A 20,633-nucleotide genomic window follows, 5' to 3' on the forward strand; every position below is an offset into this window, starting at 1 on the left:
GCAGTAGGGCCATAGGCTACCGCTACTTATTATTTTTTTTCTTTTTGGAACAAATCACTTCAACGGTGTGAGGTTTCATATTGATACAGAAAATAAAATAGAAGAAAGAAAATAGAAAATACCACCGTGCGTTGACGATTCCCACACGCCAAGAAAAGAACGTATATAATGCCATGCCGTGCAGGCCGCCGGCTTCACCAGAACATTTCGGTTAGGCATGAGTAGTTCCAAGTTTCCAATGGGTCTCTGCCTGTTGGGACACCCAATTGTATCGCTACTACTAATAGTAGAACAATATAACGAGATGTTGCTTGCTTAAGTTTCCCTTGTAATCAAATTATTTCTCTTCAGGCCTGCTTATCTCTCATTAATTCAAACAGGCCTGTGTATAAATTGGATTTGCCCATTACTGAACAAAGGCAAATGGGATCAGCATCCTCTGACTTAGGTCACGCTGTCTCGACCGTTCACCTCATCCAAACTGTCGTTACTTCTTCAACGTAAAGCACATCTGGTACACAAATTGTCCCAAACTGCTGACGTTCTTTTTATTCTTTTACTGGAAATAAATACCTGAATACTCTATATTGCAAAAATGGAAGTACAAAAAATCTTTAATCTTAATGAATACTTCCACCTTTTAAAATTATAGTTAGTCCATGGGAGATATGCATGTAAACTTTCGTCTCATCTTGTCTAGACTCTACTTACTTTTACAGGTTGGTTTTGTTGCAAATTTTACTGGATTTATTTAGAGATTGTTTGGAATTCTTGTTCATCTAGTTCCCGTGGAGCATAGATAGGTTACGCGTGATTTACCCGGTTTGGTTACGAGTTATGTGGATAATGCATGCATTATCACTACAACAGGAACACCCCTTCAGCAACACATGTATATGTTGTTAGAAGTCCAAATAAGTATTGCTAGAGTCTATACCAACGCAGTTAGTATGTATTGCCTTTACTGGCGTTACAAGGGTCTATGGCAATAGATGCTTATGTGTTGGTACCATGTAGAAAAAAGTATCGTAAGATTGCAACACATAAGTTAGGCTAGAGCAGCACTACTACACGTTGCTACCTTGGATGATCACTATTTTATCTTTTTCATATTATGTATTATTATTTTTCAGTTATAACATTACTTTTACTCAAACATATATATATATATATATATATATATATATATATATATAAAAGATTAAAACCTTGAAATCACATAACTTCAAAATTGACATCAACAAATGATTTCATTCATAAATAGGAATGAACAATATGTTCTTGGATGTACAGAAAATTTTACAGAAATGCTAACATGTTGAATTTGCAAAGTAAGAAACAAATGAAATCAGCCTAAATCAGCTCTTCTGGACTACATATTGAGATTAGCCTTAATGTCTCGTAATTTCTTAGCAGCGTCGCTAATTGTATCTTCTCCATTATAAATGCACACTCGATACTACTCCCTAGTAAAATGAGGAAACTGCAATTAGTTTGTTTAGTGTCAAATAACCGAAAGTTTATGAAATAACAATGGTTAGGGTAAGATGGAAAGAACACAACTGAAATATATATTCTGCAAACAATTAAGTTCACCTGTGAAATTTTGAAGTTAACTAGCAACTTTCTCGTACCGTTTTTCTTTCCATCCGGCTTTTCCCAATGCACAAGGATATAAAAAGGCAAAACTTTAGTAGATAGTATTGATCGATATGAAACATTTACTACTGTGAAATAAGCTACTGTTAGTAGTATAACATCAACTATCCATATACCTGATCATTGTTTCCTACACTGAATGTACGAAGATTTAAAATACACATAAATGATGCCATAAACTAAGTACAGAGTATCTTAAGGAAAGACTACCACCCAATCAGCAGGACAGTCATCAAAGTAAGTCTGAAACAAGCCACATATAAATTTTCTGCCATGCATCTTATACAGAAATAATCACATGATCGAAAGAAAGGGAGCTATTCACATATGGGTGGCCGGTCACTTACTTAATGACAGATCACCAACGGGGGGTATAATTTACAGGTTAGAATCAACAAAGTGCCAGAGGTAATTTTAAAAACTTGCAGTCTGAACTGTGAACTCTGTTGTAATTGCTTATAGTTGGCCTGAACTCTACAATGGCAAAATACAGAGGGCACAGTTCAGCTCATCACCATTGACCAGAACAGAAATTTGCCACTGCTTTCAACAGTCACTATATATAACATTTTAACCTATGTTGCAATTCCATCGAACACCTTGAGGGCATGAAATTTTTCATTAACTAGGTTACGGAGGATTAACATACAGAAAAAGGGATACCATTTCTTGCCAGTTGCTATGAAAATACAACTCCGCTGCTCACTTGTGCAGATAAAGTAGTCCGCTCATTCACTGTCATGGATCCCTTAATCATATTTGGAGTTACATTGTCGATAAGAAAGATGATTAATTGAAAAGTTAAAATTAGGATTTTCCCAAGAACATCTCTAACAATAATGTGAGCCTAGTTATGAGTACCCTGTAAATTTGTCAAGTCATTTCTTGAAACAGGCAGATATTGTTGGTTAATTCATTTCTAGACTATAGTAGAATTATCTTGAATAAACTAAGTAAAAAAGAGAGAGAAGGGAGCATGGCTGCTATAGCTAGCTACTTATAGACTTGTAGTATTTTCTAGTAGTTTATAGCTTTTTCTAGTAGCACATAGCTAGCTTGTACTAGTTGGTTTAAGACATTGCTGGCTCTCTCCCTCCATGTCGGTTGATCACACTATAAATAGACAGGTAGGAGGCAACCAAGCAGGATGTATGTATGTGTGTACATGTGAAGAAGCAAATAACAAGAAGTAAGACTACTTCAGCTAGTAGTACTCTGTTTTCCAACTAGTAATCTATTTCTCTTGGTCCCTCACGAGCTCTCTACCCATTTACAACAAGTCCCTTGCTACACAAAATAAAAAAACCAACAGATATGAGTTCTCGATGTGTTTCTTGTAAAACTAAATCTAGAATCTGTATATAAAAGGGGCAGTGTGCTAAAAGCAGGAACCAGTTACCAAATGACCTAAGAGGATGAGGGCACCATCAGGGTTGGCTCCTTTTGCACGATGAATAAGGTGACTGTAGTGGCCGATTCGGTCGGAGCCGGCGCAGCCAGGGTGAAGATGAGGTGGTGATGGTGGCAGCGGCGGCAGGGTTCAGATCGGCACAACATCCTCGGGGTCGTAGTAATCCCAGGCATCAATGAGGACATCGCATCGGCGGCAGGATCAGGGCGAGGATGAGATGTCGATGATGGAATTGCGGTAGGGGTCGACGCGGCCTATGCGAGGAGTAGGCGGCGATCGCCATTCTATTCTGTTGAAGAATTATAGGGGTTAAACAAGGATGATCGTGGGCTAGGTGTGTCTTGAGATATTTGTCTGTTCACTCGGACGTGGCTGCTTGGCCGGTGGCCCTAATCATGGGATACGCGGTATCAATGATTCTTGCAACGATTATCGATTTAGTGGCAAGCAATGCATTGGTACAAGGGAATCTCTGTTGTAGATGATATCTCTATAAATACTGAGTCGTCACCTCACAACCTACACAAAAACTTGGGTTTTGTCCCTTCCCTGTACTATGATATCACACGTCGTTTACATTATGATATCACATATCATTTGCACTTTCCTACTCGCCAACATGCATCGGTGGATCAGGAGAGCAGGTCTACAGAACCGTCATCATCGACGTCCTACACCGGGAGAGGACGAATAATGTTTTTGAGAAACACTACGCGTGATTGCTCATTGTTCGTCCACCACAACGTGTCTTTCTTCTTTGGCTGTGTAGTGATGTCATCAATGTATGCTGTCGTGCAAAGATCGTGCGACCATCTATGCAAGCACTTTGGTTCAAAAACCAGTTCAAAACTAGGTTTGACAACAAGGGTCGTGGTTGGGTTGAAAAAGAACGCCCCAGCCCTGAATTCCACCCCTGACCCCAAAATGACATTCGAGGGGAATGCGATCCCTTACCTTGAATGGGCCCCCGATGCCCCTAAAATTGAATGAATCGGAGAGCATATAAATGGTTTGGCTGGCGGCGCACCTGGGTAGGGACGACCACAGCAGTGCACCTAGTGGCGAACCTATATAGAGTTACCTGGGGTCCTCGGACCCCGGGTAAATTATTCAATTCTTACTAAATTATACCGTATTAATTAGTGTACAGGTACAAAATTAGATAACTAGTATGTATTGGACCCCTAGTAATTTTTGTTCTGGGTTCGCCACTGCCTAGGACGGGGTGGCAAAAATGCACTGGTGCAGAGGGTAGACGGACTCACGGGCATCAGACAGTCCATGACTCGATGACCGGCTGACTGCGTGCGGTTGCCCCTAATTAAGTGCCTTTATGGCGGGGGATTTTTATGTTTCCATGTTAATATGCTAAATGGACCAAAAGCCCAAAAACTTTAGTGTCAGTGGCCTATTGTTTTCATATGTTTATATGAAACCAAGGCACCATGGATTCTCGACACGTGACTTTTCTCCCCAGCCCTTGCCCTTGAAAAATCCAGGCCCCGGCCCTAAAGCCCCACGAGAAAAAAATGAGCCATGTCACCGATCCCATAGGGGTGGGTTCGTGTTAGATCCCAGGCTAAGATATTGCTAAGCCTATTGAAAACCGTCGGTATATTTCAGTCATATTACTTATATTCAATCTATTCATATGCAATGTTTTTCGTTTATATATCTTGATGATATAAGATGGTTCTATTACTTTGAAAATTCAATGTCAAACTTTATTTATGGAATAAATTAAAGTTACCTATGTTTTTATTTTTCAACAAGGGCATTGAGTGATATGTTTGATCCATTGACAAAAACAAAACAAACTAACGTTGCGATGCTAAAAGCACTTGAAGTCCTGGGTTTGACTCTTTATTGGAGCGAATATTTCAGGATTCTAACGGCTTTGTGCTTTCAGTGGTAGGCGACGCACCCCTCGTCAGCGAGACGCCTGTGGTGACTTCGTTAATCTCCAGGATTTGCCGACCAGTCTTTGGAGGTGCTCATAGGCAGTCTACGGAGGTGCTCATAGAGGTAGGGTTTGCGTGCATGCATTCTTAGAGGAGAGTGTGCGTGCGTTTTGAGCATATGCGTTATACTGCGTCCTAAAAAAGTGTTTTGAGTGTCTGTGTTGTACTGTGTTCTAAAAAATGATTTTACTCTCACCTATTGGGACTATTGGTCTGCAGCCTTGGACCTATATTCTTGAGCTATGGGGCCTAAAAAATTTGGTGTCCCTATGTGCCCAGAGTTATAGGCCCAAAAATTTGGCTACCCTAGCTCCGTCGCTAAGGTGGGAGGCCCTTAGGGCATGTACAATGATATAGACAATAATTGTCTATTTGATATACACAAACAACTAAAGAGGCAAGTTGTATAATGGATAATGTACTTGCTTGTCTTTACAATATTTAATACACTATTTTTTATGTCTAGTATTTGTTGCATGCAACCAATGCATGATGTTTTTCTCTAGGAAATATTGCATGCAACTTGGAAGTACGTGCCTAAACAGTAGATGAAGGAAGAGACAATGTCCAATTCTGTTGAGTTAATGATACTACGTATGATGATTAATCTGACATGGAAGTATATAGACAGTTATCGTCTCATTGTTGTACATGGCCTTAGGACAACATGCCCTTAAGGATGGTCTTGCAGTGCGACACAACCAAGTTGTTGGAGTGGATGGAGGAGGGTGAACAAGTTGAAGAGTGGTGATCAAGCTTGCAAGGAGGAGGTGGAGGTTTAGGAATATGCATAAGATCAGTTCGGATAGTATTTTTGATATCTGGACGATTGTCTCGGAAACTAGCAGTCGCAGTTTCAGTTTGTGGAAGATTTAATTTTTCATTCACTCTAAAATCGCTATTTAAATTTAGTTATATCAAGTTTGAACTTGCACATTTATAGCCAAAATAAACATGATCAATATGTATTAAATAAAAAGGCTTATCTTTTCAATTCTGCTCATCCTTATAAACCAAAAGTTGAATTTTTAAACTTAAATTTAGAGTTGATTTTGAGATTTTTTTCATCATAGCTTATTTCCAGACTTTAATTTTAAATTGTTAAGAACAAGTTTATATCTCATAAATTATTTTTTGCTTACAAATATGTTGTCTAGTTTTTTCCCTCAAAACAGCCAAAAGATGACCACAAAAAATTGCTAGTACCAAATTTTATGAAGGAAAAGAATGTGGAAGGACGTTAAGTTTCAGATCTGACGGAATTTTAAAGTTGTTTTGAGTGGAAGTTTCGGAAAGGTATTACTCCCTCTGATTTATAATATAAGACTTTCTGGTCTTGTCTAGATTCATATGGATACTAATAAATCTAAACATATATATAAATTATATACATTCATCAATTGATGAATTTAGATAAAACTAGAGAAAAATGGAGGTAGTAATTTTCTAAGACATGTTCGCATGCTCGTTTGGTTGCCCAGCCAAAACTTGCTCTTAACGTAACGTTTGTAGCTTGAATCGGGGTAGAATGTGGCCTCGGTCTGTTTGGACCGTTTGAGCATGACTACTGTAGTCCCGGAAATCTGGAGCCTAGCTAGCTAGCCGGTCACAGGACGTTGCACGAGCGACATTGATGGTTCTTTGAGTACTGCTACGTCCGGCCCAATTTAAATATATTTATGAATTTTTATGTTTCACATTGTACTGTTCGCATTTAGAAATATTTATAAGATTTTTAAAAACTTAGTCATATAATACACTATTTATATTTATTATCTAATTTTTTAAATAAGACAACAATCAATGTTAAACCTAAACTGTATAAATTACAATGACGGAGGTAGTACTGGTTAGCGTAATTGGCATTTTGGCTGTAGTACCACAGCAAAGAAGAACAAAATTACGGGCAAAATAGGAAAAAAAAACTTTGAACAGGACTTCGTCGCACTGTGCACTCTCGCACAGATGCCAGAAACTAACAAACAAGGACGAAGAATAAGAGCGTAACGTGTACGATTGGATCAGATCAGATCAAGAACTATGTAGTGGCTAGCATGAACGGGTTAATTTGTGGCACTTGTTGAAAGTTTATTAAAGCGAATGCATTCAAGGTCTATGTGACTGTGTCGTGTACATGTTCATCACTTCATTCTATGCAATCACAAAATGAAAATGAATATGTATGTCTAAAATTAGTAAAAAAACTCAAATTTTTTATACCATAAAATATTCATAGTTATATTTTTTTTTTGAGAAAGGTATTTTTACCTTTTTTTTACTTTACTTGAACCTAGGACCTTAGGCGTTTCTTCGGTCACTGCAAGGTTACATGTCCTTTTACATATTAATAGTTACATATACAACATATCAAAAGGTATGAAAAAAAACTACACTAAAATTTTGGTATAGATACTTTGTGAATATAGTAAAATTTCCATACGAACATATGTCTCAATTAACCAGTACCCAAATTCTAGTGCGCATAATTATATATGCCCGGGTGGTGGCATTCTATTATAAAGTATTTCTGATCTCAATCCCTTGTGCATTTGTGAAGTGAGAGCACATATGGGTGTATGCTTGTGATGTGCATGCACGTGCCTTTAATACAATTGAGAAAATTAATTAGTTAGGGAAAAAACTAAACGAAATATTTATTTTAAAAAAATAAGGTGTGAATAAAATTTTTATGTAGGTGTTCTTAGTGATCTAAAAGCAAAGGCTAAAAAATAAACTACGATAAAAAATCTTAAAATTAATTTCAAATTAAGATTAAAAATTTAAAATTTGACTTATAAGTATAAGCAGAAGGCGAAAGGTGCTTCCATTTCGTGACACGCGAGCTGATGCTGATTTTGTCAGCAATAATCTTGTCGCTAGTGCATTTCCATATTTATTTTGATAATCTGCATATAGCAGATAAATATTCGTCTTGTCCTCCGCATTTATAGCACTACACGAGAGCTTGGCGTGAGGAAGAAAGGTTCCTAAACAGATTTGAAGCGAGCGACGATTTGGCTGCAATGGCGCGCTGCTGGCTAATAAACAGATGCAGCATGAACCAACCACCGATTTCTTCGCCGGTTACAGGCTGCTCTGTCGGTCGGCTGCTGGCCGTCCAGCTCGTTATTTTGGTGGTGTTCTTCATCGGCAGCGGACTCCTCGTTGCCCCCGCGGCAACAGGATCAGGCAGCCGAGCAGGCGGCTGCACCCGTGAGTTCTTTTTATTCAAAGTTTTGGTTTACTCTGAGATTTCGCGGTATTTAACTTTTCGTCACTCTTACAAATGACATATAATATATTTGTTATCCACTGTCTATGACACGTGGGTTCTCATGTGTGTATGACATATGAGTCCAGTGACAAATATATTAGCACTATTTCTAAAAATGGCAAAAAGTTAATTATTCCCTGAGATTACAGCCGAAGCCAGTGAGAGCATGTTTGGCTCTCTGGCATGATTTTGCCTTTTATTTTATAACTTCCTGTCGTGATTACCTCGCAGATGATCCGGTTGGTTCCCCAACGGTTCATCCCATTGGTGTTCCGGGGCAGAGGGGTCCAATCTTCTGCAGTACTGTACAAATCGCTGCTCATGTGAGTAGCACAATGAATAAATGTTGTAAATAGTACCGTAGCTATCACCACAGTACTGGCATATTGAACAAGATATGGCGGCAATGTGCACATTCCCGTAGAACAAAATGCACACAGGCATAACGTGCACCATGGATGATAAGAGTAAGCGCTATAGATAGCAGTACGATTTACGGCTGTATCATTCTGTTTATACTTATAAATCAAAATTTAAAAATTTTAACCTTTAATTGAGAGTAGATTTTAATTTTTGTTATCGTAGTTTATTTTCAATCTTGGTTTTACATCACGAAGAACACATATATAAAGTTTTTATCCATAAATTAGTTTCATTTATAATTACGACGTCTGGCTTTCCAAACGATCACCTCTGTAATCTTGTGGCTCCCAGGCAGCCAAGCACGGGTTAATCTTGTGGGTCGATCACTACAAACTGATAAGGATCTGAAAACAAATTTCATCGTGCTCGGGTCAATGAGAGGTGCAAATTAAACGGTTGGCCTCGACTAGCTAAGAGCTTCCCAGCATATTCTTTATCCCATCACCTATCCCGAAAGTAGAGTGTATAGGAGAAAATGTTACTTCAATAAATATTTTATCCCATCATCTAAAAGTAGATTATCATGTATACATGGAAAAAAATATAAATATTCTCTCTCTTTACTCTATATCTCAACATCCAATAATAAGAGAAGAACAATAATAATAATATAAGAAGAGGTGGTTATAAAATATTAATAAAATATATATGGATGACGTAATATGAGTGATCTATTTGAGTGATAGCTAATATGAACAGAGAAATTAATTTAAATGGTCATCCAAATAACAATATGAATGATAAAATTTAGATAACCTGTTGCGAATACTCTAACTAGCTCTTTCTGTCCTTTTCTTTGAGGAAAGATAACCATATTCGTGTTATTCCTTGGCACCTAACATGAATTAATTTTTTATATTTTTATGGGTAATCACTTTGCAGGTGTACATACTACCTCGGTATTTTGAATATGCATGTCTATCTTATAAGTAATCTTTAAATGAAGGTATCTATGTTACATTTCAGATATCATTAATACCCTACGTCGATGTCATGGCAGCGTTAAGGCCTCGTTTAGTTTCTAAATTTTTTTCAAAAACATCACATCGAATCTTTGAACACTTAAGTGGAGCATTAAATATAGATGAAAATAAAAACTAATTGCATAGTTATGGGGCAATAGTGAGACGAAATTTTTGTCTAATTAGTCCATGATTAGTCATAAGTGCTACAGTAACCCACATATGCTAATTAATGAAGAATTAATTAGGCTCAAAAGATTCATCTCGCGGTTTCCATGCGAGCTATAAAATTCGTTTTTTCATTCGTGTCCAAAAAACCCTTTCCGACATCCGATCAAACGTTCAACGTGAACCTTTTACCAAAAAAATTTTGACAATTAAACATGGCCTAAATCGTGATACATAACACTACGTGTTAATTTGGGAATGTATCATGTGCACGAAAGCTTGCTGTGCACACTCTCTATGCACACCAACCAACAAATAACGCCGAACTTTATAGAAAACATTACACAGACACTTCAAATAGTACTACACATTTTTAGAAAATATTATCTTTAAATTCAATATGTTTAGCAGTAAGAACAAATAAACAAAAATCTGATAGTTTTAAGAGCATAAATCTATTAGGATTTTATTTTTTCTCTCTACCTGCAATTAATTTGAAGATGATATGCCCCTATTGTTTTATATATGTGCAATACTAATGAAAATATATGTACGATTTGTTCTAGAATTATGCGCTGTGGGCTTAGTGGTAGGATATGTTCCCAAACTAGAGTTCAAATCCTTGCAAAACTTTACTTAGAGTTTAGTGATATTATAAAGAGAAATTTTACTATCCTAGAAGGTAGGAGGTGTGAACATAATTTGTAGTATTAATTTTTTTGGTACCTCGAAACACTTACCATCCTTGAAGTAACAAAAATTTCAGAGCAATTTTACCATTCCGGATAAAATACTATAAGACACCATATTTTTTATTATAAAATTTGGTATATATAGGTGCTTAATTTTTTAAAGATGATAGAATTGCCCAAATTCTTAGAGTGAAATTTGGTATCTAGAGATATTTTTAAGAATAGTACATTTCCCTATTATGAACAAATCGTTGGTCTTTATGTCTCAGCAGGAGTCAAAGAAGGCGTAATTATATGCGTGTGCATGGTATATAAATTTGTTGTACATTTTTCTGACAAATTTTATATGTTAATAAAAGATTAAAAAGTATATTTTACGTCCTATGACTCTCTTGCTAAACGATGCAACGCAAAAACAATGTAAAGGTCATATATACTAGAACCAACCTATAGATGAGGCTGTCAATGGTTTAGAAAATTTAGGTATAAATTTGTCTAAACTTCTTTCAACCAAAATACCGGAATAACTTCCATTCGTTCCAATTTGGACAGTATGTCTGCTGATAACCTCGCAGAGATAACGCTGTCGGAACCCCAACGATTCATCGCACGGCTATTAACTCAGGCTCAGGACATGGTCGTCCAATCAACGGAGATTTCAGATAGTAATGGAAAAGAAATTGGCACAGATACACACCTAACGTCACGTCTCCCCAGTGTTGGGTGTTGCCATAGAGGCGGCTACACGTACATTATTCCGCCATGTCTCTTTGGTGTTCTTTGCACTGATGTAGTGATGCCTCTACTATTTATTATTGATTATTAGTGCAATAAAATGTTAGTTGGTTATATGTCGTTTCTTGTGGAATCGTAAGGTTTATCTTGGTGCCTCGTTATTTGCCAATGCGCATGTCAAACATGCTTATGCTTATGTGTAACTGTGCAATTGGAATGCGGTTGATCCACGGTACGGTGAACATTCGACACGTTGTTTTTTCATATTATTGTAAATAGTATGATGGATCTGTCATATTGTTGCAAAGTACGTAGTATATAACAAAATAAAATCAGTTTGTCATATGTGTTGCCCATGAAAGGGCCGTTGCGCTCAGAACAAGTTCTTGTTCTACGCTCGCAGCCTTGCACAAAAGACCCAACCACATGCACAGAACTACGAGATCGAACCAGATGTTTAATGCTTCCTCCGTACTTTAAAAGAAAACGCTATTGATTTTTTTTTCTTGTTTCATCATTTATATTATTCAAAAACATATGTAATTATTATTTATATTATTTTGAATGGATTTATTATCAAATATAATTGATTATAACTTTTCTTTTTTTTCATATTTACATAGAAGTTTTGAATAAAAAGAATGGTTAAATATGTAAAAAAAAGTCAATAACGTTAAATATATTAAAATAAGAAGGGAATACTAGTAATTGAGCTGTTTTACGTTGCTCCTTCTTAATTATATCCAAGGTGCGGTAAGATCCAACGACAAGTTCTAGCCATTGATTGTTTTCTTATTTGCCTATCTAATTAAAAATATCTCCTCCTTTTCACTAATAAATTGCATCAACTTGCTGTTTGTAACGTAACGTTGCTAGCTTGAATCGGGGTAGAATGTGGCCTCGGTTTGTTTGGACCGTTTGAGTTCATGGTCGCGAGTAGATCACTGTAGTCCCGGAAATCCGGAGTCTAGCTAGCTATCTAGCCGGTCACAGGACGTTGCACGAGCGACAATAATTTACTGAGATTTGCCCGGCCCAAAAAAAGTCTATCAAGGTACCGATACATCGCGCTAGCAAATCATTTTTAATGGTTAGATCTAACAGTGCGTATTCTACTCAGCCTAGATCGAACGGTGAGAAATAATTTGGTACCTTGAGGTATTTTTTGTTGGACCGGAGTAATCTCTAATTTACTCTCTGATTCAGATAAGAGATTTACTTCGGTCCAACAAAAAATACCTCATGGTACTAAATTATTTCTAATCATTGGATCTAACAGTGTACATCCTACTTAGCTAGATCCAATGGTGAGAAACGATTTGGTATCTCGAGATACCGGTAGTTCAAGATACTTTTTGTTGGACCGAAGAAATCTCTTCAATAAACTTTGAGGTCTAAAGATTATATGTGGCTATAGGCATATTGAACAAGATATCGCCGTGTTGTGTACTTTCCAGTAGAACAAAATGTACGCAGGCCGTAACGCGCACGATGGATGGTAAGACTAATCTTGGCCGATGGCACGCCGGTCCGGAGCTCGGCTGCTGGCCGTGCAGCTCCTCATTGTTTTGGTGGTCTTAATCTTCATCGCCAGCGGACTCCTCGTCGTCCCCACGGCGGCCAAATCAGGCAGCGCAGGAAGCAGCGGCAACCGTGAGTTTATCTTCGCTACTACTGCCCTAGTTTATTCTGAAATTGCAGCTGCAGCTTTGTATGATACCTTCAGAGTTTGTTTGCCTCGCTGCAGCTGCAGCTGCGTTTTGACAGTGCATATATCTGCTGATAACTTCGCAGATAAGGCGGTCGGTTCCCCCACGATCCATCGCACTGGTATTGTCTCCATGCATGGTCGTGCAACCGGCGGAGATTAATTTGAGATAGTCATAAAAAGGAATTGGCACAGATAGTACACCCAACGTCACGCCTCGGCTGTGTTCGGTGTTGCCCAGTGGCGATCCTACGGGGTGTTTCCCAGGGTCCTCAGACCCCAGATAAATAATCCAATTCTTACTAAATTATATTATACTAATTAGTATACGAGTAAAATATTAAATAATTAGTATATATTAGACCTCGGTAATTTCTATTCTGGTTCGCCACCGTGTTGCCATAGGCGGCAACACAAGTACACATATTATTCCGGCATATCCGTTTGGCGATCTTTGCTGTGATGCCTGCTGCATCGGACGCGCAACTGTACCCCTACTATTTTATTATTAGTTATTAGTGCAATAAAATGTTGGTTGCTTATGTCATTTCTGCTGGAATGTAAGGTTTTAGGTTTATCTGGGTGCCTGCGGTGCCTGGTAAAATACATCACCCTTACTTAAACTTAGGATCAGATTGTTGGATTAATTGATTGTATCTATAAAAATAGATTACGAATTTAAACCTAATATATATATGATCACCAATTAATTTAGATGCGGAAATTAAACATTGGACCTCCGAACGAAGACATAGATCTCTTCTCTTCTTTGCTTGATCTCTATCTTTTCTTCCTTGTCGCCGGCGATATCAGGTCGCTCTGCTCCGAACCTCCGGTCTTCGGGTCTCCAACGGCACTGCCCTGGAATCACCACACGAAACCCTTCCAGTGCGTCTCTGATTGGGAGAGATTAATTTCGAATTTCTGGTTACGAGAATAAGCGACACTAGCGTCCCCGTGGGCTCCTCTTCTTTTATATCGTACTGGTGGGCCTCGGGGCCTTTTCCTAATCCGATTCTGACCCGTAACCACCGATCGCAGTTACGGCCCATAAGGGTTACGAATTTTAGAGTTAGAGATAGATTACGGATAAGATTACGGTGGTTGTATCCTTTTCTAAATATCGGCTAACCAATAAATCAATCAACATTCTCCCCTTGATTTAGAGGTTAATTACGAGTCCATCATATAATACAGCTCCCCAAAGCAATGTGTCATAACAACATTTAGCATCATTGAGACAACATGACTTATAGTTCACTATATCACACAAATAAACCCTATACTAATTAAGCGGGTGTTGATTGAATTTAATTGCCCCGGTTTCCAGGATCATATTCAAGGTCATTACACAACCCCATGTTGGCCACATGTTCTTTGAACAAGTTGGGAGGTAAGCCTTTGGTTAACGGATCCGCAAGCATTGATTTAGTGTTTATGTATTTAACTTTAATTGTTTGATCATGTACTCGTATAGAAAACTGCGGCCTCATTGTCGCAATACATTGTCAGTGGTCTTTCAATGCTATCAACCACTTGTAATCCCGGGATTAAATTTTTAAGCCATACAGCCTGCCCTATAGCGTGATAACATGCCACAAATTCTGCCTGCATTGTCGACGATGCAGTCAGTGTTTGTTTAGTACTTTTCCATGAAATGGCTCCCCCCGCGAGATTGAATATATACCCAGAAGTAGATTTCTTGGTATCTAAACAGCCTGCGAAGTCAGCATCCGAATAGCCCGTAACTTCAAGCTTATCAGATTTTCTGTATGTGAGCATGTAATGTTTAGTTCCTTGCAAATAACGCAATACTTTCTTTACTGCCTTCCAGTGGTCCAAACCTAGTTTAGATAGATATCTGCCAAGCATCCCTGTTACAAACGCCAAGTCTGGTCGCGTACAAACTTGAGCATACATTAAGCTTCCGACAGCTGAAACATATGGTACCTTAGTCATTTCTTTTTCTTCCAATTCATTTCTCGAACTTTGGAATGAACCAAATTTGTCCCCTTTCATAATTGGAGCAGGTGATGTCGCGCATTTGCTCATATTATATCTTTCCAATATTCTGGAAATATATGATTTCTGAGATAATCCTAGTACCCCTTTGGACCTGTCTCGGTGAATCTTAATACCCAAAACATATGATGCATCACCGAGATCTTTCATATCAAATTTCGATGACAAAAATTCCTTGTTTTCTCGCAGCAGATTCTTGTCACTGCTTGCTAATAAAATGTCATCTACATAGAGTACTAGTATAATGAATTTCCCATCTTTAATTTTGGTATAAATGCAGTTGTCCACCTTATTTTCCTTAAATCCGAATTTCTTGATAATTTTATCGAACTTAAGGTTCCATTGCCTTGATGCCTGTTTAAGTCAATAGATGGATTTCTTAAGTTTGCATCCCATATGGCTTTTTCCTTCCATAACAAAACCTTCCGGCTGAGCCATGTAAACATTTTTATTTAAGTCGTCATTTAGAAATGTCGTTTTCACATCCATTTGATGGAGTTCTAAATCATAATGTGCAACTAGCGCCATAACAATTCTGAATGAGTCTTTCTTAGAGATAGGAGAAAACGTTTCATTGTAATCAATTCCTTCTCTCTGCGAAAAACCCTTCGCCACAAGTCTTGCTTTGAATCGTTCGATTTCCTTTAGAGTCCAATTTAGTTTTGTACACCCATTTGCAGCCTACTGTTTTTACTCCTTTAGGAATTTCTACTAGATCCCATACTTTATTTTGGCTCATTGATTTGACTTCATCTTCCATGGCTTGAAACCACTCGGATGAATTTTGATTCCTTATGGCTTCTTTAAATGAGGTAGGGTCGTCTACCTTCCCAATATCTTCACCCATGTAAATTTCACAATAACCAGAGATGGCAGATCTCCTGTTCCGTTGTGATCGCGTTAATTCTTGATTTTCATTATTGACCACAGACGGTTCAGGATCAGATTGCGGAATTTCTTCTTCATTATGTATCACAAGACTTTGTTGAGGCTCATTATTTTCATGGGTTTCAATATTTTCCTCAGCAGTAGTCGTAGCGCCAACAGTGGGAACTACAGTTTGTGGAACATTACGAAAAATAGGGACATTATTCTCTTGGATTTCCGGAGGAGAAGAAACACTCACCCGAATTTCACTCAAGATTAATTTCCCTTTCCTGTGAACTCCACGTTTCAGAATTTTCCAAGAAGACAGTGTGTCTGGTTTCTACAAATTTAGTGACACGGTCTAGGCAGTAAAATCAATATCCCTTGGAATGCGACAGATAACTGATAAAATGACAGCTCACAGTCTTGGGGTCTAATTTCTTTAATTGGGGGTTGAATAATTTAGCTTCTGCACGACAGCCCCACACATTCAAATAATTTAATGTCGGTTTTCTCCGGTCCATAATTCATACGGAGTTTTTGGCATCGACTTGCTTGGAACTCTGTTAGTATGTGTGCAACCGTTTTTAATGCCTCAATCCATAATTTATTTGATAAGTTGGAGTGACTAAGCATACTCCGCACCATCTCCATGAGTGTGCGATTGTGTTTTTCTACCACTCCATTCTGTTGAGGCTCCCCAGGCATGGAATATTAAGCTATAATCCCATGAATCTGAATATATTGAGCAAATGGACCAGGACTTTGCCCAAATGGAGCATGCTTCCCATAGTATTCACCACCACAGTTCGATCTCACTATTTTAATTTTCGCGTTGTACTGGTTTTCAACTTCTGCTTTGAATATTTTGAACTTTTTGAGAGATTCGGAACGATCGCTTATGGGTAAATATATCCATAACGGGAGTAATCATCCGTAAATGTGATGAATGAATCGAAACCATCTACAGATGTCACTGGGAACGGTCCACAAATATCAGTGTGAATTATTTCTAGTGGACTCGTGCTCCTAGTGGCTCCTTTCTTAATTGATTTAGCAAATTTTCCTTTAACGCAATCTATGCAATGATCAGCGTTAGAAAAATCTAAGGGGAGTAATAATTCTTCTTTAATGAGACGTTCGATTCTCCCCCTAGAAATGTAGCCTAAGCGACAATGCCACAATTTCGATGAAGTCTCACCTTTATCATTGCAGGCATTTATTACATTATCATCCAAAGAGAGTAAGTAGAGTTTGTCTCACACGAAGGCAAAACCAGTGACTTTATTAAGATGCTTAATGTAACAAGCTCTCTTCGAAAAATAACAGTCACATCCAATTCTGCCAGGACTCTAACTGAAATAAGATTCCTTTTAACAGAAGGAGCAACTAAAAAATTATTAAGTATTAATTTGTAGCTGTTGGGGAGTTTGAGCGTGAAGGCTCTAACCTCTGCTCCATTAGCCACTCTTGGGATTTACTCCCCCTTTCTTAGCGTCTGGACGTCATTCAATCCCTTTACGGGCCAACCACTCCTTGAAACGGGGGCAGTCTCTATGCCAATAGCACAAAAGGTGCAGTGAGGATTATTAAATTTTAGCCCAACTAAAGCTTGAGGGCTTGGTTGAGCAGCCTTATTCCCTCCTTGTTTCTGAGCGTGGTGTGACTTGCCATTTTTCCTTGATCAAAATAATATATGTATAAAATGAATGCTTCTCCAAATCTAGTCACCATTGGGCAGAAAAGATTTAGAAAATTTTAAAATAAACCCTTATATTTTAGTACGAGTTTCAATGCTAAAAATGTTTGTATTTTAGGATGGAGGGAGTAGTAATAGCACTCTTCTACACAAGCTGACCAGGTATATTCATAGTGTTATGCTATATATAATTCCTTCCCATTAGATTCTAGCAGTGCAACACTTTAAAATTCGTATCGCAGTAGTGTAGATGAGAACAGATCTTTAATTAAAAACCTCTATTTCTAGCTATACGAAACTCTTCTGTTCCTATAAATACAAATCAAGCCGGTTCTTATCTATTGTTTTCTTTTGTGATCTGGTTAAGTTATCCTCCAACCATCGTATTACACCATAAAAAATTGGTAAATAGGAGAACTCATCTATTGTTTCTTAATGTCTGATATGGTTCTGTCATGTGGGGCCGCCATTATAGGCGCCGATCAGGGGCCCAAGATAGGGCGTGAGTTTAGGTATGCACTCGGCATGCATGGAAAGTTAGGTTCAGGGTGTTGGTTTCCTTAGTTAGTTAGTTTATTTCCTTAGATATTCAGGGAGTTTGTTTCCTTAGTTAGTTAGTCTATTTCCTTAGTTATTTGGGTTGCGTACCTATATAAGATGTAATCAGTACTCTTGAGGATTAAGTAAGAAATAATACATTTACTCCCTCCCCTTTCATCATCAGGCAGCTGGGCAAAAACCCCGATGCCGCTACCGGCCGAGGCTACGAGTTACGTAGCCGAGGTCCCGTCGTCTTGGGCGTCGACGCCCTTGACAACTTGGTATCACGTTCCAGCCGATCCACCTCAACTCCACCGCCGCCGCCCACTGTGCCACCGCCTACTGCGCCGTCGTCGCCCACTGCTCCCCTATCCTCTCCGTCGTCGTCCGTCTCATCACCAATGGCAGACCCGACACCGGCTGACCTCGTGGACCTCATCACCAAGTTAACCACGACTGTCGAGAACTTGCACACCAAGATCACGACGCTCGAGCAACGCACCACCGACTCTTCATCATCCGCTCCACGAGGATCGTACTCGGGCGAACACCATCATGATCGGCCGCCGCGTTTCCAGAAGATGGACTTTCCCAAGTTTGATGGCAAATCAGATGCCCTAGCATTCATCAATCGGTGCGAATCCTACTTCCACCAACAACGCAACGCCGAGGAGGAAAAGGTATGGATGGCTTCCTACAACCTCGAGGCAGGCGCCCAGCTGTGGTACATGTAGATCCAACGAGACGAAGGCACACCGTTGTGGCGATTCTTCATTGAGCTCCTCAACACCCGCTTCGGGCCACCTCTGCACTCCAACGCGCTCGGTGAACTTGCGGCATGTCGGCGCATGGGTTCGGTCGTCGAGTACCAAGACCGGTTTGAAGCTCTACTGCCCCGTACCGATACACTCACAGAGGCCCAGAAAGTACAGCTCTTCATCACCAGTCTACAGCCGCCCCTCAGCCTCGACGTCGAGATCCACAACCCGTAGACCCTCTCCCTCGCCAAGAACATGGAGGAGCGGGATGAATTTCTCGCCGATATTCGTTATCGCCTAGAGCAGGCCCAGTCTATGTACAAGCGCCACTATGACAAGAACCATAGGGAACTTCGCTTCGCCGTTGGTGATTGGGTGTGGCTCCGCCTTCGACAACACGCCGCAGCTTCCCTCCAGGCTCCAACCTTGGGCAAACTCTGCGCTCCAACGCGCTCGGTGAACTTGCGGCATGCCGACGCATGGGTTCGGTCGTCGAGTACCAAGACCGGTTTGAAGCTCTACTGCCCCGTACCGGTACACTCACAAAGGCCCAGAAAGTACAGCTCTTCACCACCAGTCTACAGCCGCCCCTTAGCCTCAACGTCGAGATCCACAACCCGTAGACCCTCGCCCTTGCCAAGAACATGGAGGAGCGGGATGAATTTCTCGCCGATATTCGTTATCGCCTAGAGCAGGCCCAGTCTATGTACAAGCGCCACTACGACAAGAACCATAGGGAACTTCGCTTCGCCGTTGGTGATTGGGTGTGGCTCCGCCTTCGACAACGCGCCGCAGCTTCCCTCTAGGCTCCAACCTCGGGCAAACTCAAGCCCCGCTTCTACGGACCGTACCGCATCGCTGCTGTCGTCAACGACGTCGCCTACCGCCTCAAGTTGCCACCCTGGGCTCGGCTACACGACGTCTTCCACGTCGGCCTTCTGAAGCGGTTCATTGGCACACCGCCAGACGCACCCCCGGCGCTTTCACCGATCCACCACGGTGCTGCTGTTCCAGAGCTAGAGCATGTCACTCGTTCGCGCTTGGCCCGTGGTGTCCGCCAACTTCTGGTCCACTGGAAAGGTGAACCGGTTGCCTCTGCTACTTGGGAAGACGCTGAAAGCTTCATGGATCGATATCCACACTTCCAGCTCGAGGACGAGCTGCTCGTTGAGGAGGGGAGAGATGTCATGTGGGGCCGCCATTGTAGGCGCCGATCAGGGGCCCAAGATAGGGCGTGAGTTTAGGCATGCACTCGGCATGCATGGAAAGCTAGATTCAGGGAGTTGGTTTCCTTAGATATTTAGAGAGTTTGTTTCCTTAGTTAGTTAGTCTATTTTCTTAGTTATTTTGGCTGTGTGCCTATATATAAGATGTAATCGGTACTTTTGAGGATTAAGCAAGAAATAATACTTTACTCCCTCCCCTTTCATCATCGGGCAGCCGGGCAAAAACCCCGACGCCGCTACCGGCCAAGGCTACGAGTTACGTAGCCGAGGTCCCGCCGTCTTGGGCATCGACGCCCTTGATAGGTTTTGTATTCCAAGGTCAGCAACATGACAATCGATATAACACAACACTCTATTAACACGAGTGCTCAAGTGTAGCAAAGGCAGCTCAAAGTAAAAATATGTTTACCATTTATGAGATGATACCTTGATGTACGTACCATATTTTCTAATATACAAACTCGATATCTTTAGACACTAACTTTCTCGAGATATGAAAAGTTTACACTAAAAAATTAATGCATCTAG

This window comes from Oryza brachyantha, chromosome 6 (genome assembly GCF_000231095.2).
Source record: "Oryza brachyantha chromosome 6, ObraRS2, whole genome shotgun sequence".
In the NCBI taxonomy this organism is placed as follows: Eukaryota; Viridiplantae; Streptophyta; class Magnoliopsida; order Poales; family Poaceae; genus Oryza; species Oryza brachyantha.